The sequence below is a fragment of the Triticum aestivum genome, chromosome 4B (genome assembly GCF_018294505.1).
Source record: "Triticum aestivum cultivar Chinese Spring chromosome 4B, IWGSC CS RefSeq v2.1, whole genome shotgun sequence".
NCBI lineage: Eukaryota > Viridiplantae > Streptophyta > Magnoliopsida > Poales > Poaceae > Triticum > Triticum aestivum.
This window is the reverse complement of record NC_057804.1, coordinates 39,987,208-40,010,459: the sequence shown is the minus strand read 5'-3', so window position 1 is coordinate 40,010,459 and position 23,252 is coordinate 39,987,208.

Genomic DNA, 23,252 nt, shown 5'->3' with positions numbered 1-23,252 from the left:
TCATCCTCTACCAATGAGCCACCAGATCCTACCATATCTAGTCACCATTGCCGCCCGTGAGAGCACTCTTGCAGTGCCGTATGCGTAGTGCCTCCATTATCCAACACCTTCCTCCACGACATGTCAGGACCGGATTTTCGGGATATTAATTTCCAGAAAATGGCCCTTGTGCTCACCAGCCCCAGGATTACTGTTAGCTGATGAGGCACCAACTTGCTACAGAAATTCCAAGCAAAATACAAAATATGTAGTACAAGACCATTTTGGCCTATGAGTACAACAATGGTTTCTAGGGGTTGATGGCGGAAGCGGTTTGTGGATCATCAGTGTCTATGGGACTCCATTTCCCAACAGGAACAACTGACCAGGTTAACTCCTATCTTCGCGAGGCTGCTATCACCGTTGCTTAGGTTCCGGGGCTGTCATCGCAACGCTCCTCTCCAAGCAAGGAATCTGGCCAAGACAATAGCCAGGGACAAGCCAGTGAGTACTTTGAATGTACTCGCAAACATTATGAACACGAGTATAATATAACAAACGATAATCATGCTCTGAATTATCCTAAGGTCATAACGTCAGTCACACAATAAATTCCATGATGCATGCACGCAGGTTATTTATATACATCATAAATATGCAATAATGGAGTAGAAATAACATGCACCGATCGGGTGTCTGAAGCGACGCCTCGAAAGGATAGTAAGTAACGAGCATGCCTCAGTCGGGCGTCTGAGCGACACCGCATAAAGGGCTTATAAAATAAATAACAAGCATGCCACAGTCGGGCGTCTGAGCGACACCACATAAAGGGCTTGTAAGAAAAATAAATGTCAAACATGACACAGTCGGGCGTCTGTGCGACACCACATAAAGGGCTTATAAAATAAATAAATATCAAACATGCCACAGTCGGGCGTCTGTGCGACACCACATAAAGGGCTTATAAGGAAAACGATCATAGTGAATATCCAGGAGGTAGAACTGTCCCAGGGATAATCAATAATTCAAATATAAGGGGTTAGTCCATAATAATAATCATCATAATCATCACAAGTCACAAATCTTGATCCAAGTTCTGGTTTAGTAGTTCCTCCTCCGAAGACCGACACTAAGACCGACACTTGACCCGACCCAGACTGTAATCCTTAACCATGGACACGGCTATTCGAATAGATATTATCTCTGTAGAGGGTGTACTCTTTACCCACTAGTAACGGATTCCTTTAGTCCATCGGGACTAATTCCGTCTACGGTTTTTTAATTGAAAACACACCTGACTTGCACACACCAGCTTAACTTACCGGTGTCTGGAATCACCCACGACACCTGTCAAGTAAAACTCTAAGTGGGGAGGCTACAACCTCGCGTAGCATGGGATCAAATTTATGACCCGCGCTCTAAGGGGTGCCCCCTCTCGGTCCCAACCGGAAACACCCATGCCCCCGGACCAGGTGGCCTGCCTACCGGATGCAGCCGGTATCTTCCACCATGGCCTCTCTGTACGGTGTGTGCCAAGAAAGGGGTTGACAACTTACTGAACGCACCCTACCTGCGGTAGAGCAAGTGGTAGTGCGAAACAAGCATGGGGGTTGCTAGAACAAGACTCGGTCTACGGTCGACTCAGGAGGTTTATAAATTCCCTGCATGATATGTGTAACAAAAATATTTCAACCAAAAGAATCACCACTCATTATACCCTACTATGCCATACCGGACATAACCGTCCCGATGGAGACCGGCGACAAGCTCACGCCTACCCAAGGCAGAGGCTTTCCCGGATACTTTCCCGGCATGCATGCGAGGCACATGAGGATGATTACCATCACAAGTATATTCATTTCCAACAGCAAGGAAATCACAAATATGCAATTCAAGTAAATGACCGCGTCATCACATAAAAAAACGTTTTCTCCGTATTAGGGCGGTGTTATAAGCGTGCCAACTAACACACAAAAATATTATGCCAGGGTTCAGAATGCTTGCCTTCAAGTTGTGTAGAGGCAAGGTGCATCCTAAAAACTTTTGAAAGTATCCTTCTTCTCCAAAAATCCTATTTTGAAAATATTCAAATAACACATACTTCAAAAACAGTGCAAAGAAGTTGTCTGAATTTTTTTCAAATAAATCTTAAAATAAACTAGATTAAATTTGAGGGAGGTAGGAAAAAGAATCAACTCATTTGGAGTTTTATTTAAAAAGATATAGCCAGTCAAAGTTTAGTCAAACTTTTGGTTTTAAAAATAAAACAGAAAAAGAAAAATGCTTCGGATAAATACACATCGAAGACGTACTCTGGAAATACTTCTTCACTTATCCAGCATGGACCGGCGTTGGGTCACTGACGGTGGGCCCGCCTGGCCCACTGGTCAGGTTTGACCAGTCCACGCGCGCGTCGCCTCCTCCGACCGAACAGAGGCGGAGCTCCGGCGAGGCTCGCCGGCGAACGGAGGCGTCCCTCGGTGATCTGAGCACATGGGTGTGCTCAGGAGGTCAAGACAAACCCGTGGGTACCCGCCATGGTCGCCGACATGGACGGAGTCGCCAGCGGCGACCTTCGCGGCGGAGATGGCTTCGAGCACGATTGGGGATCCGTGCTACGATGGCTCTCCATCGAGGCTGAAGGTCTGGGCAGCTCCGCAAGATCATGTGGAGTCAGGTGGTGGCGTTGGACGGACGGGAGGGGCTCTGGTTGCGGTGAACGGAGCTGGGACGTGGCGGCGGCCGAACCGGCCGGAGTTGGGGAAGCCGGCTTCCCCCCGACAATTGCTGACTGTGGGGGTGCCATGGGGGTGGCGTGAGGTTGCCTGAGTGCTCGGATGAGCTCGGGGGCCTCCTTTTATAGCGCGACGAGGTCGGTTCCGCGGCGGTGGATAAGGATGCCGGCGACCGACGTTCTGTAGCTTGCAGGGCACCGTGTCGAGGCTGGGGATGGCGGTAGGAGCTAGCGGACGAGCGGGGCACTGCTCCAGAGGCGAGCTGGCGAGCAAGAGTGGCTTGGGCGGCGCCGATACGGCCGGGGCCTGCATGCGGCCGTCAGCTAGCCGCCACGGCCGACCTGACGGTGGCGCTGTGGGGTGCCAGGGGTGGTCGGGGTGGCTTTGGGGTGCAGAAGGAGACGTGGCGTGCTGGCTGCGGTTGGCCAAGGGCCAGAATGGGTGCGGGGCGAGACACAGCGGCTCGGTGCACGCACGTGCAACACGTGCAAAACGCGCGCTCTGGGCACGCCCAGAGCACGCCCACCAGGTGCTCGGCGAAATGCTAGTGCATGCTACAGGGCTTGGGTGAGGTTGGCACTTAGAAGACCTAGGTTAGGAGCAGCTGGGAGTTTAGTGGACATGCTAGATTGTCCAGAGGTGCAAGGTCACAGTGCAGAACAAAACTCATGTGAAAACTGATCATGCCCAAAAGGTGTTTGACAAAATGCCAAGGGCACTTAGGCATTTCTTGGAGTGGCCAATTTTTCTAGGCTAGTGTCTCTTTGGATGAATGAGAGGGTGGTAAAGTCATTTGGGCAAAAGAAGAAACTTGCTAGTGCAAGTTTTGCAAAACTTCAGTTTTGGACAGAAAGAAAAGGGCATGATATCATGTACAAAAAATTCTCCAATGAGTCCAATCTCTTGGACTTAAGGGTTTTGTAGGAAGGACTACAAGTAGGAAAAATAACCATGGGTAGAAGAGAAAGTAAAAATATGGTTGCAGTACAAATCCTCAAGTTGGACCAGAATGAAGATGAGGTTGATTCACTCAAAATTTTCAAAGAACATCAATAGGTTTTTGCATAAGGTTGAATAATATGCTCCTACTGACCCCCCTAATTTTGGTAGAAGTTTTAAAGAAATATTTAAATAGGTTGTAATGCAAAGTTGCCCACTGGACCAGATTTGAAATCTGGTATAGAACTCAAAATATCCAATGAATGAAATATATTTTTGCATAAAAGTGATTTAGAAACATTACATGACATCTCCAAATTTTGGTGGGATTTTTAAAAGAATTTATAAAAGGGTTGCAGTGCAAATGGAACCCTAAAACCATGAAAACCATTTTTGAGAAATAAAGCTCAGGGAAAAATAATTGTATAAATAATCCCAATGATAAAAGAATTGTCTTTCTTAAGAGGGGAAATAAGTCCAATAATGATTGAAAAGCTTTCACTTGGGGTAAAAACTCCATAATAATAAAGAAAAGAGTGGTTCTGAAATCAGAAGGAAATCCAGAAAATAAAAGTTTTAGTTTCCTGGCAAAATTTTAATTTATAAAAGAAGGTTAAAATTTTGGGGTGTCACAACACTACCCCCTTAAAGAAAAATCTCGTCCTCGAGATTTCTTAAGAGTTGTTTTGCAGATTTCTTTCCTGTTAGCTGGAACCAAAAGATTTATTCATAGCACAAACTTGCGTCGACGAGGTTGGTCTTTGGTAGCTACGCTTGGGATTAAAAAAATGCAACCGTACACTAACATACTCATGCATGGCTACTATTAAAAACAGGGGCGCACAATCAAACAGTATTTAATTATGGCGATACAGGGTCACAAGGTTACAAGGCGAGGACATTCTAAGACTCGGTACCACCCAAAGCGATTCTAGTCTACCTCGTTAATATCCAAACGGACTTGCCTCGTGGACGCCGAGGCTTCTCCATGGTTTTCACCGTCGGGATTAGCTGAAGGGGGTTGAGGGACTGTAGGTTGGGGGTAGCGATGATGACCACCTCGGGGATTGTTGGCCACAATCCCGCTGGAGTGTGTTCCCAAAAGGCGACGAAGCACTTCTGGGGTCATTAAGGTATTTTGGTCAAGGACTGGGGCAGACCTCAAAGACTCGATCGGTTGTCCAAACAGCACGACTGGGTTGTCGGTGTTGGGTTCATCTTCTCCTCTTGCCGGGGCTCGGCGGGTCAGTTCTCCACGAGCGGCGATCAGATCAAGGATGATTTGATCAAACAGATCCTCCAGTGCACTTACATAGCGCACCAGATGTAATAATGTAGGATCCGTCTCGGATCTCCGTTGGCAACCTGGGGTGGCCTACCATACATGTCACGACTGGGGTAGTAGTAGAACGAGCGGCAGTTAACTCTGGGCGACAAGTGCCAGAGTTGAACTATAGCCTCTCGAGCAGCTAGTTGGATGGCTTGTGGCTCAAAGGAAGTTGTCCTTCCGGTGAACCTGTAGGGGCGTTCTGGAGATAGACCCCTACCATAGATGTGCCCGGTGGCCCAGAATTGACGGCTTTCACCGCCCATGGGTCCTTGGTACACCACATATTCTGGAGGTTCTTCTAATGCAAAGGCACGGTGGGTGAGGTTCGCGAGCACGGTCACAAAAGCTCCAAGGTTGGTTGTTGTGGTCTCATTGTACACGACAGGGCCAGACATTATGGCTCAGTTTGTGGGATAGGTTGGGCTGTGCTGTGTTGAGGCTAGCGTGCCCTTTTTATAGAAAAAGGGGACGGAGTCTTCCTTCGCACGCTTGCGAATAAGACAATCTATGTGTCGGTCACTGGCGCATGATCGACAGGCTAGGCTGAAAGGTTGGGCACCGACTGCCTAAAGTGTCGGGGTCACTGTGTGGCTATCTTACGCGAGAAGCTTGGCCGGGGTTAGGTTATGGTCTGGTGGTTTGGTTAACCTAGGTTTATTGACCTATCTGAGATAGGATTAGCCAATGGTCAGCCTGGCTCTGATACCAAGTTTGTCAGGACCGGATTTTCGGGATATTAATTTTCAGAAAATGGCCGTTGTGCTCACCAGCCCCAGGATTACTGTTAGCTGATGAGGCACCAACTTGCTACAGAAATTCCAAGCAAAATACAAAATATATAGTACAAGACCATTTTGGCCTATGAGTACAACTATGGTTTCTAGGGGTTGATGGCGGAAGCGGTTTGTGGATCATCAGTGTCTATGGGACTCATTTCCCAACAGGAACAGCTGACCAGGTTAACTCCTATCTTCGCGAGGCTGCTATCACCATTGCCTAGGTTCCGGGGCTGTCATCGCAACGCTCCTCTCCAAGCAAGGAATCTGGCCAAGACAATAGCCAGGGACAAGCCAGTGAGTACTTTGAATGTACTCGCAAACATTATGAACACGGGTATAATATAATAAACGATAATCATGCTCTGAATTATCCTAAGGTCATAACGTCAGTCACACAATAAATTCCATGATGCATGCACGCAGGCTATTTATATACATCATAAATATGCAATAATGGAGTAGAAATAACATGCACCGATCGGGTGTCTGAAGCGACGCCTCGAAAGGATAGTAAGTAACGAGCATGCCTCAGTCGGGCGTCTAAGCGACACCGCATAAAGGGCTTATAAAATAAATAACAAGCATGCCACAGTTGGGCGTCTGAGCGACACCACATAAAGAGCTTGTAAGGAAAATAAATGTCAAACATGCCACAGTCGGGCGTCTGTGCGACACCACATAAAGGTCTTATAAAATAAATAAATATCAAACATGCCACCGTCGGGCGTCTGTGCGACACCACATAAAGGGCTTATAAGGAAAACGATCATAGTGAATATCCAGGAGGTAGAACCGTCCCAGGGATAATCAATAATTCAAATATAAGGGGTTAGTCCATAATAATAATCATCATAATCATCACAAGTCACAAATCTTGATCCAAGTTCTGGTTTAGTAGTTCCTCCTCCGAAGACCGACACTTGACCCGACCCAGACTGTAGTCCTTAACCATGGACACGGCTATTCGAATAGATATTATCTCTACAGAGGGTGTACTCTTTACCCACTAGTAACGGATTCCTTTAGTCCATCGGGACTAATTCCGTCTACGGTCTTTTAATTGAAAACACTCCTGACTTGCACACACCAGCTTAACTTACCGGTGTCTGGAATCACCCACGACACCTGTCAAGTAAAACTCTAAGTGGGGAGGCTACAACCTCGCGTAGCATGGGATCAAATTTATGACGCGCGCTCTAAGGGGTGCCCCCTCTCGGTCCCAACCGGAAACACCCATGCCCCCGGACCAGGTGGCCTGCCTACCGGATGCAGCCGGTATCTTCCACCATGGCCTCTCTGTACGATGTGTGCCAAGAAAGGGGTTGACAATTTACTGAACCGCACCCTACCTACGGCAGAGCAAGTGGTAGTATGAAACAAGCATGGGGGTTGCTGGAACAAGACTCGATCTACGGTCGACTCAGGAGGTTTATAAATTCCCTGCATGATATGTGTAACAAAAATATTTCAACCAACAGAATCACCACTCATTATACCCTACTATGCCATATCAGACATAACCGTCCCGACGGAGACCAGTGACAAGCTCACGCCTACCCAAGGCAGAGGCTTTCCCGGATTCTTTCCCGGCATGCATGCGAGGCACATGAGGATGATTACCATCACAAGTATATTCATTTCCAACAGCAAGGAAATCAAAAATATGCAATTCAAGTAAATGATCGCGTCACCACATAAAAAAACACGTTCTCCGTATTAGGGTGGTGTTATAAGCGTGCCAACTAACACACAAAAATATTATGCCAGGGTTCAGAATGCTTGCCTTCAAGTTGTGTAGAGGCAGGGTGCATCCTAAAAACTTTTGAAAGTATCCTTCTTCTCCAAAAATCCTATTTTGAAAATATTCAAATAACACATACTTCAAAAACAGTGCAAAGAAGTTGTCTGACTTTTTTCAAATATGATCTTAAAATAAACTAGATTAAATTTGAGGGAGGTAGGAAAAAGAATCAACTCATTTGGAGTTTTATTTAAAAAGATATAGCCAGTCAAAGTTTAGTCAAACTTTTGGTTTTAAAAATAAAACAAAAAAAGAAAAATGCTTCGGATAAATACACGTCGAAGACGTACTCTGGAAATATGTCTTCACTTATCCAGCGTGGACTGGCGTTGGGTCACTGACGGTGGGCCCGCCTGGCCCATTGGTCAGGTTTGACTAGTCCACGCGCGCGTCGCCTCCTCCGACCGAACAGAGGCGGAGCTCCGGCGAGGCTCGCCGGCGTACTGAGGCGTCCCTCGGTGATCTGAGTGCATGGGTGTGCTCAGGAGGTCAAGACGAACCCGTGGGTACCCGCCATGGTCGCCGACGTGGACGGAGTCGCCGGCGGCGAGATTCGAGGCGGAGATGGCTTCGGACACGATTGGGGATCCGTGCTACGGTGGCTCTCCGTCGAGGCTGAAGGTCTGGGCGGCTCCGCAAGATCATTTGGAGTCAGGTGGTGGCGTTGGACGGATGGGAGGGGCTCTGGTTGCGGTGAACGGAGCTGGGATGTGGCGGCGGCCGAACCGGCCGGAGTTGGGGAAGACGGCTTCCCCCCGACGATTGCTGACTGTGGGGGTGCCATGGGGGTGCCCTAAGGTCGCCTGAGTGCTCGGATGAGCTCGGGGGCCTCCTTTTATAGCGCGACGAGGTCGGTTCCGCGGCGGTGGATAAGGATGCCAGCGACCGACGTTCTGTAGCTTGCAGGGCACCGTGTCGAGGCTGGGGATGGCGGTAGGAGCTAGCGGACGAGCGGGGCACTGCTCCACGGGCGAGATGGCGAGTGGGAGTGGCTCGGGCGGCACCGATACGGCCGGGGCCTACATGCGGCCGTCAGCTAGCCGCCACGGCCGACCTGACGGTGGCGCCGTGGGGTGCCAGGGGTGGTCGGGGTGGCTTTGGGGTGCAGAAGGAGACGTGGCGTGCTGGCAGCGGTTGGCCAAGGGCCAGAATGGGTGCGGGGTGAGACGCGGCGGCTCGATGCACGCGCGTGCAACATGTGCAAAACGCACGCTCTGGGGGCGCCCAGAGCACGCCCACCAGGTGCTCTGCGAAATGCCAGTGCATGCTACAGGGCTTTGGTGAGGTTGGCACTTAGCAGACCTAGGTTAGGAGCAGCTGGGAGTTTAGTGGACATGCTAGATTGTCCAGAGGTGCAAGGTCACAGTGCAGAACAAAAATCATATCAAAACTGATCATGCCCAAAAGGTGTTTGACAAAATGCCAAGGGCACTTAGGCATTTCTTGGAGTGGCTAATTTTTCCAGGCTAGTGTCTCTTTGGATGAATGAGAGGGTGGTAAAGTCATTTGGGCAAAAGAAGAAACTTGCTAGTGCAAGTTTTGCAAAACTTAAGTTTTGGACAGAAAGAAAAGGGCATGATATCATGTACCAAAAATGCTCCAATGAGTCCAATCTCTTAGACTTAAGGGTTTTGTAGGAAGGACTACAAGTAGGAAAAATAACCATGGGTAGAAGAGCAAGTAAAAATATGGTTGCAGTACAAATCCTCAAGTTGGACCAGAATGAAGATGAGGTTGATTCACTCAAAATTTTCAAAGAACATCAATAGGTTTTTGCATAAAGTTGAATAATATGCTCCTACTAACCCCCCTAATTTTGGTAGAAGTTTTAAAGAAATATTTAAATAGGTTGTAGTGCAAAGTTGCCCACTGGACCAGATTTGAAAACTTGGTGTAGAACTCAACATATCCAATGAATGAAATATCTTTTTGCATAAAAGTGATTTAGAAACATTACATGACATCTTTAAATTTTGGTGGGATTTTTAAAAGAATTTATAAAAGGGTTGCAGTGCAAATGGAACCCTAAAACCATGAAAACCATTTTTGAGAAATAAAGCTCAGGGAAAAATAATTGTATAAATAATTCCACTGATAAAAGAATTGTATTTCTTAAGAGGGGAAATAAGTCCAATAATGATTGAAAAGTTTTCACTTGGGGTAAAAACTCCATAATAATAAAGAAAAGAGTGGTTCTGAAATCAGAAGGAAATCCAGAAAATAAAAGTTTTAGTTTCCTGGCAAAATTTTAATTTATAAAACAAGGTTAAAATTTTGGGGTGTCACACGACACAACACCACATAACCACACACCCCCTTTTCAAAACAAAGGCCGATGGTGACAACTATTGGCAGTTACCCAAGTAAGGGTTTTTGGCACTAGGGTTTGTGTCACCACCCTGAGTTGCCCGTGAGGAGGGAAATGGGGGTCTTACTCAACTTCACACCTTGCAACACAGGCAAGAACTCCTTCTTTGACTGTTCCATTTTGAACTACTTCAAAATCTTATCTAGGTATGTACTCATTGAAAAATCTTATCAAGCGTATTGATCTATCTCTATAGATCTTGATGCTCAATGTGTAAGCTGTTTTACCGAGGTCTTTCTTTGAAAAACTCCTTTCAAACACTCCTTTATGCTTTCCAGAAATTTTTATATTATTTCTGATCAACAATATGTCATTCACATATACTTATCAGAAAGGATGTAGTGCTCCCACTCACTTTCCTGTAAATAAAGGCTTCACCGCAAGTCTGTATAAAACTATATGCTTTGATCAACTCACCAAAGCATATATTCCAACTCCGAGACGCTTGCACCAGTCGATGGATGGATCACTAGAGCTTGCACACTTTGTTAGCACCTTTAGGATTGACAAAACCTTCTGGTTGCATCATATACAACTCTTCTTTAATAAATCCATTAAGGAATGCAATTTTGACATCCATTTACCAAATTACATAAAAATGTGGCAATTGCTAACATGATTCGGATAGACTTAAGCATCGATACACTACTAGGGAAAAGCCTAGCAGCAGCGCGGGTTTTAGGCCTGTCAGTAGCGCGGGCATGAGCGCTACTGGTATGGCGCTACAGCTAAATCTTAGCAGTAGCGTGCCTAAACCTACGCTACTGCTAAATCGACTTAGTAGTAGCGCTTCCCTAGAGGAGCACTACTGGTAATTAGTAGTAGCGCGTCTCCCTGCCCGCGCTACTACTATTATTTCGTATTTTATTTCTTTTTTATTTCATGTTGTATTCATACACCTTTACACAAGTTTTCATACAACAGGAATTTAGAGATTGTTTTTACATCATAATGAGTTATTAGATCACGGGGTGAAAGAACCGTGGACTAGTTTCAAGTGGATGTCCATCCACTTGAAATTAATCCGCGGTTCTTTCACCCAATGATATAATAAATATCATCATCATCATCATCATCATATCATTAACAACTTATCATCATAATACATCATTGTGATATAACACCTTGTCGGTGTCAAAACCGGCGGATCTCGGGTAGGGGGTCCCGAACTGTGCGTCTAGGCGGATGGTAACAGGAGACAAGGGACACGATGTTTTTACCCAGGTTCAGGCCCTCTCGGTGGAGGTAAAACCCTACTCCTGCTTGATTAATATTGATGATATGGGTAGTACAAGAGTTGATCTACCACGAGATCAGAGAGGCTAAACCCTAGAAGCTGGCCTATAGTATGATTGTTGTTCGTCCTACGGACTAAAACTCTCCAGTTTATATAGACACCGGAGAGGGCTAGGGTTACACAGAGTCAGTTACAATGGGAGGAGATCTTCATATCGTATCGCGAAGCTTGCCTTCCACGCCAAGGAATGTCCCATCCGGACACGGGACGAAGTCTTCAATCTTGTATCTTCATAGTCCGGGAGTCCGACCAAAGGTCATAGTCCGGCCATCCGGATACCCCCTAATCCAGGACTCCCTCAGTAGCCCCTGAACCAGGCTTCAATGATGATGAGCCCGGCGCACAAATTGTCTTCGGCATTGCAAGGCGGGTTCCTCCTCTGAATACTTCATAGAAGATGTTGAACACAAGGATAGTGTCCTGCTCTCCAAAATAAGTTCCACATACCACCGTAGAGAGAATAATATGTGCACAAATCCAATCTGCTGACGTATTCCGCAGCGTGACATCACACCGCGGCCAGGCCTTTATTCGAATCATTTTACTGTTCCACCTCAGCACGTTTAGCGAGGCGGTTTCCTTGGCACATCTTGTCAAAGCAAAGATCGTGTCCCCTTATTCCGGGATTCTCATCAATATGGGCGTGGGTAACCCAACCATGCCTTTGGGTATGACTCTCTAATTGAAAGCGAGTCCCAAACGGTTACGGGGAGGGCTCTTGGTATTCAACTCCTTTATAAAGAGACCAAGGCTCGACTCCTTTCTTTTCAATCCAATCGAATCCACCCCTCGCCTCGAGTTCCCACACTCAAAGCTCTAGTTTTAGGCGCTTCGGACCTTCGACGATGTCCGGCTCCGACCTTCAAGGCCGGTGGGTGCCTTCCTTCATTACGGAAGAAGACGTGCGAAAGCTGAGAGATGCCAGGTATCTAACAGGCGAAATCTCGCATAGGCTGCCTGCTCAAGGGCAGGCCATTCCCTCTCCCCAGCTCGGTGAGAGCATGGTGTTCACATCTCACTTCCTTCGGGGGCTAGGCTTCCCGATTGATCCCTTCGTGAGGGGGCTGATATTCTATTACGGGCTGGAATTCCATGACTTAGCTCCGGAGTCCATCCTCCAAATTTCATCATTCATTGTCATGTGTGAGGCCTTCCTCCATATCACTCCTCACTTCGGATAGTGGCTTAGAACCTTCAAGGTGGAGCCGAAGATGATTGAGGGGCAGCACGCTGAGTGCGGAGGAGCTATCATAAGCAAGATAGCCGGCGCTCCATGGCCCGAGGGCTCTTTCCAAGAGGAGATCGGCTTATGGCAACGGGACTGGTTTTGCATCACAGCCCCCAGGGGTACCACATGGGTGGTGCCACCTGCTTTTCGCTCGGGTCCCCCACCATGGCGAGCATCACGGGTCAATGAAGGGCTTATCTGGGGGCCGTCCAAAGACGTGCCCCTATTACAGGACCGCATTCGAAATCTCCTAAAAAGAGATATCAACTTGACCGTAGTGGCGCAAGTTATGCTGATTCGCCGCATGCTGCCCTGCAAACGTCGCCCTCTCCGCCTGTGGGAATTTAATCCGGAGGGACCGCGAGTCCTCCAACATTTTATGGGCGCGACACCCATGGAGATGTACAAATTGTTCTTCGGATCACAAGCACGGTGTCCGGACTTGTCTGAGGACGCAGGTCTGAGCTGCAATCGCCCGGATGCTAGGGTAAGTAGCCCCGTATTTGGACATGCCATCCGCATTTTCATCATAAAATTGCCCTTTAACAGAGATATCCTTTGAACAGGAGTGGACAGCGAAGGCAAAGCTTATCAGGTGTCCAGCCCCCCTGCCCGAGACCGCGCCGGATCCCATGTTAACCAGGATGCTAGAGATTATGCTTTCGGCAGAGGGAGAAGAGGGGAACCAGGGAGCTACCGCCTCCACGAAGGAGACTGTTAGGAAGGGAGGAATCGAGAATTCCCCCAACCTGGGAAAGAAAAGGAGTGCCTCTGAAGACCCGGAGGGGATGACCTCGAAACGGGGGAAGAAATCTTCGTCAGAGGATCCGGCACCGGAGACTGCCCTGGCTGCATTGCGCCCTCAAGGGGATCAACTTTCCTCTGAGCCGTAAGTAAAGAGAGGGGTTCAAAAAGGAGTGGCATCCCTGTTTTATTTCTGAGGAAGATAACCGAAATATTACCTTGCAGTTCGGATCTCAACCCTTCTCAGCAGAGCTCGTCTTCAGGGGATCTTCGTCCGGAGATGATGGAGAGCGAAACGCCTCCCCTAGCTGCACCGTCTTACGAGGCAGGCGACCCCGAGGTGTCGTCCCGGCGGGTTTCTCCAAGTCCGGATCCTGAAAAAGGTCGTCGGGCTAGTCCGACGCCCTGTGGTGCACGGTCGGAGAGGCTGAGGGATCTGCTGGGGCAAGCGTCCGTCTCAGAAGAACACCGTATGTTGATGAACACGGTGATAGGAAGGATTTCATCCGCGGAAAGCGGATTGTACGAGGCCGCCAGGAGTTTACTGACAGGCTTTGAGGTACGTGAAAAGGTGTACCTTTTGGTAGAGCCGCATATATAAAATGCGCCCTGTATAAATAGTAGCCCTGAGACTCTGTGTGTCGTCAAGAGTGATGGCGCACAGAGGATCATAACCCCAGGTGTAAAATGTCACCTTTTTATGAAGGTGGCGAGGCGTTCGGTGGCTAGCCGGACTAATGAATCTGCCGAGCTAAAGCGGCAACTTGACGTGGCGGATGCCGACATCGCGCTTGTAAATAAGCGGCTAGACGAGGCACAAGGTATGCTCCATAGACATCTGATAAGAGGAGTTCGATGCTCGTGCCTTATAATATATGTGCTTAATGCAGATAGTGCTGCTGCCGTAGAGAACATTCGGGCGGAACTTGCCCGAGCCAAGGAGCAAGCAAGGAAAAATGATGTGGCTGCCGTTAAGGTGGCTGAAGAGCTGAAAGCCGAACAGGCTGCTCACTGCCAGAGCAAGAAGGTAATAGCCGAGATGGCTATAAAATTGAAGGATGCTGCCGACCGCTGTAAATTTCTCGAACAAGAAGAAAGGGCGGCTCAGAAGGACCTTGAGAAGATCATTGCCGAGGCCAAGGATACTCGCTCTGCAATGAGAGCTATGAAGGAGGAGCTGCGTCAGGCCGGAGATATCACGACTGGAAAGCCCTATATGCTGCGGATGAAGTTCGGGGATCCTATGTATGCTCCGTTAGACCGACAGTGGAGTGCGACAAACACTTATCTGGATTTGGAAGCGAGTGCGGCAGACGCAACCGAACACTTCCGAGGTCGAGGTGACCATAAATTGGAAGAACTTTTTTGGTCGCAGTTCCACAATCCAGAACGCCCACTTTCGGTATCCGACCGTTTGGCCGCCTGGGCGGAGCTGAACAGGTTATCCGGACTCGCCATGAAGTATGTTGTGAGTCGTTTGTGGCCGGGAGAGCCAGAGCCGAAGAGTTATTTTGGCTTGGTGCAGCAGTTCCTTGGTTCTGTGCCGCATGTTGATGCAATGAAGAGGTCGGCGTGCATAGAGGGTGCACAAATGGCTCTTGCCCATGTCAAGACATACTGGGCGGATATGAAGGCCAGTGTTGTTGCATCCCGGGATTTGGACGAAGGCCGAGTACCTGCCAGGCACTACTTTGAGGAAGTTCTTCCGGGTGCTCGTTTGATAGAAGCGCAGTGCTCGAAGGATGTTGTGTTCGAATAGCATGTGCTATTGTGAAAGTAATATTTTGATAGAATATAAAAGCTTTTTATACTTGCGCTTGCAAGAATTATAATACCTCCTGTGCGGCCGTTAATGTATATGTGTATATAACCTGAAAGATGGCAGTCGTTGGCTTCAGCCCCCACGCATATAATGCGGGGGTGTTCGCAAAAAGGCGCCTTTTCACACTTAATCCAACGTCTTGGTCCTACAAAGGAGGTGATAGCGCGGCGAACTAGGCAACCGGACTATAATGCTTTATCACTTTCACTTAGCCATAGGAGTTTGACAGTGGGGCTACTCAATAGCCCCTAGGGGCACCGCGCTCGCCCGAATTCGGGGCGCGTGTGTGCCTGACCGGGAAGCGGCCCTTCGTTAATGCGGAGGAATCCTAAAGATTCCGAGAGTCATCGAGTGGTTGACCAGTCTCTCGCTATATCATGACAGTCAGTTTTCGGCTTTCTCTACTAAGGCGCTCGCCTGGCCGAACCGGGGCACAATCACAGTAGTTCTCCTGGTGCCGCGTTAGCCGATATAACGGAACATAAGGCAGGAAAACACAGGAGCCGGGCAAACCCAACATTTGACCAAAGACATGATTCGGAGCTGATGCATATAAGGCCAAACTCGCGACGCCGAACACTCTCTAAGGTATTCGGTCTTTATGAAGACGGGCCGAAACAAAGCCCTTGGTAAAAAAGCCCCTGGTGTCCAGGTACGCACAAAATTCTGGCGTGGCCACATGCCAAGACGCCAGCCTCCTCCTCGGTTATAACGAAAACCGGGGGATGTTGTCAACAAGAGACAGTAAAAAAGGTTTACGCAGGGTCTTAATCTGAAAAGAATCCTTGAAACGGGTCCCTACTGCACGTCTGCGCTTGTGTCTCCGTTGTGCCGTATCCTGGACGGGCGTAGCATGGTGTTCGTCTGCGAAAGAGAGGAACTTAGTAAAAAATAAGCGTGCGAGAAATCTATATTAAAATAAACAAAATATAGTCGGAGCAAAATTGAGCCGTATTGTCTCCTGGCGTGAACACGCGGAGCCCCTTGTACAGGGTTATGCGGCTATTAAGCCTTTGTATGTTTACGCCGGACTCGTCGAGCCGTGTCCGGGATAGTAGGGCTGGATTAGTGTGCGGCTGTCCAGGCGACCGCACCATTACCCGTACTTTGGGGATCAATTGATATTTCCCTTTAATGAGATGATGCCTCGTGGACCGGGCATTTTAAGTGTAAGGGATGCATAATGCAGTATTGCGTTAAAGCGGGCGAAAGCTTCACGTCCCAGTAGCACTTGATAGCGACTTATGAATGGGGCGATGTGGAAGGTTAGCTTTTCGCTTCGGAAGTTGTTGGGTGAGCCGAACGTGACTTCTAATGAAAGGGAACCCATACTCTGGGTATCTGGACCCGGCGTGACTCCTTGAAAGGAAGTGTTGCCATGGCGAATTATAGCTGGGTTTACCCCCAGTTTGTGGATTGTGTCCTGATATAACAGGTTTAAGTCCCTGCCGCTGTCCATAAGGACTTGTGTAAATTGGAGTCCGTCAATAATCGAATCCAGGACCAAGGCAGTCTAGTCTGCATTCCGGGCCCCTCTGGAGTAATCCTGATGATCGAAGGTGATTGGTTGTAACAACCAGCGGCGGTGCTCCTCTGGGGCTGGCCGTATGGCGCGTGTCTTCGTAAGCATCGTTCTGTCTTTCCCTTTTGTCATCTGAAGTGAATTTACTGTTTTGACTTCTTGTGGGAACTTCTTTTGTTCTCCGGTGTTCTGCTTGTGGGGTGCATCGTCATCCTCGCTTGGTGTGTCGAGCCCCTTGTGTTCGGCGTTGAGTTTGCCGGACTGCTTGAAGACCCAACAATCTATGTGGGTATGGTTTGCAGGTCTCCCGGGGGTACTGTGGATTTGACATATTTTGTCCAGGATTTTGTTGAGGTTAGACAGCTCGTCCCTGTCATCTTTGGGGGGCGGCTTTTTCTGATTTTGCCGAGAGCTTTTGAATCTGGCGTTGACTGCCGTGCTCATCGGGCTGTTATCCTTGATCCGGCGCTGTTCTTTGTTACGACGCGGTTTCCCGTTTCCATCTCTGAGTTCAGATGTACTCGGGTCGCTGGTGCTGCTTCTTGCCAACCAGCTATCCTCTCCTGCGCAAAAGCGGGTCATGAGGCTTGTTAATGCGGCCATTGTTCTTGGCTTTTCTTGGCCGAGGTGTCTGGCGAGCCATTCGTCTCGGACGCTATGTGTGAAAGCTGCTAGGGCCTCGGCGTCTGGACAGTCGACTATCTGATTCTTTTTAGTAAGGAATCTGTTCCAGAGTTTCCGGGCTGACTCTTCGGGCTGTTGAGTTATATGACTCAGATCATCTGCATCCGGAGGTCGGACATAGGTCCCTTGAAAATTTGCCCGGAGAGCGTCCTCGAGCGCTTCCCAACTTCCCATGGTGTTTTCGGGAAGGCTTTTAAGCCAATGCCGAGCTGGCCCTTTGAGCTTAAGGGGTAAGTATTTTATGGCGTGAAGGTCATCTCCTCTGGCCATGTGTATGTGGAGGATATAATCCTCGATCCAGACTCCAAGGTCTGTTGTTCCGTCGTATGCTTCTATGTTCACGGGCTTGAATCCCGCTGGAAATTCATGATCCAGCACCTCATCGGTAAAACATAGGGGATGTGCGGCGCCCCTGTATGTAGGTGTGCCACGATGTTCGGATATTTTTTGCATTGCATTGCTCACTGGAGCTTGCTTTCTTGGCCCATAGATGGATCTGGTTGGACCAGTTTTTTGATGCGAATCCTTGGGCGGATCGCGCGGCGTATTGAGTGCGGCGCCTGTTGTCGCTTGAGATCGATTGTGGGGTCGTCTATCCGACCTGGTGGCTTCCTTGTTTTTTGACTGTGGGGGCTCTAGGGCCACTTCATCAAATTCTGGTAGTAATTTCGGCTTCGGATAGCTCTTTGTGTGACGACTGTTGCCGTACTTGTGTGTGGTATTGAGTACTTTGCCCGATCTGATCCTGAGTGCATCTTCCGCTGTTTTGAGCCTCCGCTTCTGCTTTTTCAGGCTACGTGCAGTGGCAACGAGCCTTTGGTGGAGGTTCTGATGTTCCAGCAACTTGTCCGGCGTGAGGTCGTCCGGACTATTATCTTTCCCGGGGACGGGTTGTTCGGATTGTCCGCCCTGTTTGGACGGTTGCTCGATGGCATGTTCGTCTTCCGTTGATTCGCCCTGCTCTATGGCTGGGTCTTTGTCGAGGTGGGGCTTGGCGCAGCGCTTACGCCGCCGCTTTGATTGTTTTTCGAGGGAGCGATCCCTGGTTGCGCCCTTTTGATCCTTGTCGTCATTTCTTTTAGGTGTGTCCACCATGTATACAACGTATGATGAGGTGGCTTTCCAGTGCACTATAGGTGCTGGTTCTTGGTCGTCTCCTTCATCGGCGTCCATACCGTCGATGTCTTTGGAGTCGAAGTCGAGCATGTCGGTTAAATCGTCGACAGTGGCTACAAAGTGGGTGGTGGGTGGCTTTCGAATTTCTTCATCGTCCGCATCCCAACCCTGCCGACCATTGTCCGGCCAGTGCTCTCCTGACAAAGAGAGAGACTTTAGGGAGTTCAGGATATCGCCAAAGGGCGAGTGCTGAAAGACGTCTGCGGCGGTGAACTCCATGATCGGAGCCCAATCGGGTTCGATCGGAAGGGGTGCGGAAGATTCGGAGTCCAGAACGGAGTCCGGCACCTTGGAGTCATGGGCCTTGCAAAGGACTAGGCTAGTATTCGGCTCTATCGCCGTAGAGATCGCGGCTCCTGGGACGGCGTCCAACCGTCCGTCCCCGACTAGCGCAGTCGGCTCCGAGCTAATGGTCGGAGCGGACACTTGAGCGGCACTCTGGGCGCTGTCCGGCGGCAGAGCTAGATCATGCCCATCGAGACAGTGCGGCACGCTCGGCCGTGGCTCGAATCCATCGAAGATCAAGTCCCCGCGGATGTCGGCCGTGTATTTTAAGCTTCCAAACCTGACCTGATGGCCAGGGGCGTAGCTTTCGATCTGCTCCAGATGGCCAAGCGAGTTGGCCCGCAGTGCGAAGCCGCCGAATACGAAGATCTGTCCGGGGAGAAAAGTCTCACCCTGGACCGCGTCGTGGTTGACGATCGAAGAAGCCATCGGGCCTAAAGGTGACGACACAGAGGAACTCTCAATGAAAGCACCAATCTCGGTGTCAAAACCGGCGGATCTCGGGTAGGGGGTCCCGAACTGTGCGTCTAGGCGGATGGTAACAGGAGACAAGGGACACGATGTTTTTACCCAGGTTCGGGCCCTCTCGGTGGAGGTAAAACCCTACTCCTGCTTGATTAATATTGATGATATGGGTAGTACAAGAGTTGATCTACCACGAAATCAGAGAGGCTAAACCCTAGAAGCTAGCCTATGGTATGATTGTTGTTCGTCCTACGGACTAAAACTCTCCGGTTTATATAGACACCGGAGAGGGCTAGGGTTACACAGAGTCGGTTACAATGGGAGGAGATCTTCATATCGTATCGCCAAGCTTGCCTTCCACGCCAAGGAAAGTCCCATCCGGACACGGGACGAAGTCTTCAATCTTGTATCTTCATAGTCCGGGAGTCCGGCCAAAGGTCATAGTCCGGCCATCCGGACACCCCCTAATCCAGGACTCCCTCACACCTCCTCAAGATCATCGTTTTCATCAATGACATCACATAGCAAATTGGTCACTAGTCGTAATCACAAGTACTCCTCATCATCAACTCTAACACATTGTACCACATAATAAACATATTGTACCTCATAGGACCTACTACATTCTCTAAGGTAAAATAGCAAAAAACAAGATAGCCCCTGACTCTCCATTATGGAGAATGGAGATTATCCTGTCTCCAATTCTTGCCTTTCGCTTAATGTTACTTCCAAGAACCTCCTTGCCAATGTCCAAACATTTTTTCCATTCTTTGATGAGCATGTGATCACCGGTTTTAGATATCCGATATGCACAGGTGAGCTCCCTAGATTGACCTGGTAGTATGTTCAGAACTCTAAGGCGACCATTCAGATACATCAGATGAGGCACACAATCCATCGGGATTTTCTGTTGAAAAACATAGTAATAACTTCGTAGTTAGCAATGATCTACTAGTTTTAGAAGTATGCAAAAGATGCACAGATGTCGTAATAGTAAAAAAATCTTACCAGGGTATCTCCATAGAAGTTACCGTGGTTCAACGCGTGCACTAGTGGAACATATTCACCATAATTTGGAGGAGTTCGATAATAGGTATTGTAATTCTTAAGATAAGTACAATAAGCGATCAGATGACTTTTCTCCTTATAAGTTAATTCGGAGCCATCAGTGTAGTGGGTTTTGTCTACCATCTTCCGCACATTCTTTGAAGAATCAAAATAAGCTGTCAATGGAAATAAGCTGTCAACTATTTTGAAATAAACAATATAAATTAGTTAATAACTATGTTTGAGAAACTCACATTGCGGTAGAATCGGAAGCGTATCAACAAGGACCCAAATGTCCATATTGTCTTGCTCAATGTCAGGATCACCAAGATCCATGGTGACAATCATACCCTCATAAAAACCATACATTTTGCAAAGTGCTTCCCAATTTTGGCAACCAAAATGGGTTATGCTCTGAGCATTGCACATATTTACTTCAAAATCCATATCATGATGGGTCCTTAGGTGTATTTTCTTTGTTTCAAAATTTTCATGGTCTTCAAAACACATCCTCTCCAAGACATAGCATCTTGCATGGCATGGGATAAGCTAGTCGAATTGTAAAATATGAAAATTAGACGTTGAAATAGTTTAAGTCATGCTTAATTACGAAAAAAACACTTGTCATTGTTGCGTACCGTTTCAACATCGAATGTCTCCTCGAGCTTAATGCTGAAGCGCCAATCTTCGTCCAGCACAACGAACCTGTCACACATACCTCAATCATCGTGGCACCAGCTGCACTCCCCCGGGAGACTGTCATCGTCCGAGTACAAAATTTCCTACGCTCATAATTCAAAGATTAAACTTGTACATATTCTAGCACAAGTCATGCCAGAATTCACGGAAAGATCCGGCATGACCTTTGCTGAAAAAGGACATATCGAGCGCCTGAAATTTGCCGAAACGTAAATTAATGAACACTCCGGCAAAACATAGGCCACTCGAAGGTGTAACCTGAACATGACCGGCCACTTGGGTAACCACATATCCTATTTGAGCAACACAAGATATACATGGAGATTTGGCAGGTCTCACCTCGAGGGCGGAGGGGGTCGTTGACGGGAACGACAGCGGGGATGATGGAGGGGCTTCTTGATTTCTGCAAAAGCAAAAACCCTATAAGTTATCACTAATACATCCCAAATATTTGCTTAAACTAAAAAAATAACAACAAATATAACATGTTCAACTAGTTCTATTAATTCAACTAGTTCTTACTAAATGTAAACTTACTATAGATAGAAAAAAACTAGTTCTTTCTAAAAATAAAGTAGTTCAACTAGTTATATTAATTTACTTACTAAACTAGTTCAACTAAAACTAAACTAGTTCAACTAGTTTATTAATTTACTTACTAAAAATACATTAGTTCTATTAATTCAACTAGTTCAACTAGTTTATTAATTTACTTACTAAACTAGTTCAACTAAAACTAAACTAGTTCAACTACTAAAAATAATTATCAATGAACCCGAAATTAATATCTACTACTACTAAAAAACATCTAGTACTAACAAAGTAGAGAGAAAGGGGGGGGGGGGGGGGGGGGGGCTTACAGAGAGGGGAGAGATGGTGTCGGGGAGGTGCACGGCGACGGAGAGGTAGGGGCGGCGAGGGCGGGCTTGAGATCGGAGGTGGCGGTGCTGGGCGGGCTTGGGCGGCGGCGGTGAGGTCGAGGGCGGCGACGATGAGGTCGAGAGCGGCGGTGGGCGGCGGCAGTGAGGTTGAGGGCGGCCTCGGGCGGCGGAGGTGAGGGCAGGCTCGGGCGGCGGCGATAGAGGAGTAGGGGAAAGGGGGAGAATGGGGGACTTAGCAAAATTTTGAGCCCACGAGTGGTTAATTCAGAAGTAGCAGTAGCGCGTTCCAGAAAGCGCGCTACTGCTACGTTAGCTACAATGCGTTCTGGTATACACACTACTGCTACTCCTTTCTCTTTTTCCCCTTTTTCATTTATTTTTCTTCACATTTTATTTTTTTTCTTTCACCTTATTCTATTTCTTTCATTTTCAATTACCTTTCTATTTTCTTTCCATTTAATTTTATATCCTTTAGCAGTAGCGAGTTTAGAAAAAAATACACTGCTACAAAGGAAATAGCGGTAGCGCGGTTCAATATGGATCACTACTACTATGTGCAGCCTATCGGTTAAGCCGTGGGAATTTTAGTAGTAACGTGTTTAGAACAAGGCGCGCTACTGCTAGAACTTTATCTGTAGCACGATTTGTGCAGGCGCGCTACTGCTACTTAGCACCAGCGTGCTTTTTTGACCCACGCTACTGCTAAAATTCTGTGTATAAGGTTTTTCCTAGTAGTGATACGAGTGAGAAAATCTCATCGTATTCAACACCTTGAACTTGTCGAAAAACTTTTTGCGACAAGTCGAGCTTTGTAGATAGTAACACTACTATCTGCGTTTGTCTTCCTCTTAAAGATCCATTTATGCAATATGGCTTGCCGATCATCGGGCAACTCCACCAAAGTCCACATTTTGTTCTCATACATGGATCCCATGTCAGATTTCATGGCCTCAAGCCATTTCGCGGAATCTGGGCTCATCATCTCTTCCTCATAGTTCGTAGGTTCATCATGGTCTAGTAACATGACTTCCAGAACAGGATTACCGTACCACTCTGGTGCGGACTATACTTTGGAAGACCTACGAGGTTCTGTAGTAATTTAATATTAAGTTTCATGATCATCATCATTAGCTTCCTCACTAATTGGTGTAGGAATCACTGGAACTGATTTCTGTGATGAACTACTTTCCAATTCGGGAGAAGGTACAATTACTTTATCAAGCTCTACTTTCCTCCCACTCACTTCTTTCGTGAGAAACTCCTTCTCTAGAAAGGATCCATCTTAGCAACGAATATCTTGCCTTCAGATCTGTGATAGAAGGTGTACCCAACAGTTTCCTTTGGGTATTCTATGAAGACGCACTTCTTCGATTTGGGTTCGAGCTTATCAGGTTGAAACTTTTTCACATAAGGATCGCAGCCCCAAACTTTTAGAAATGACAACTTTGGTTTCTTGCCAAACCATAGTTCA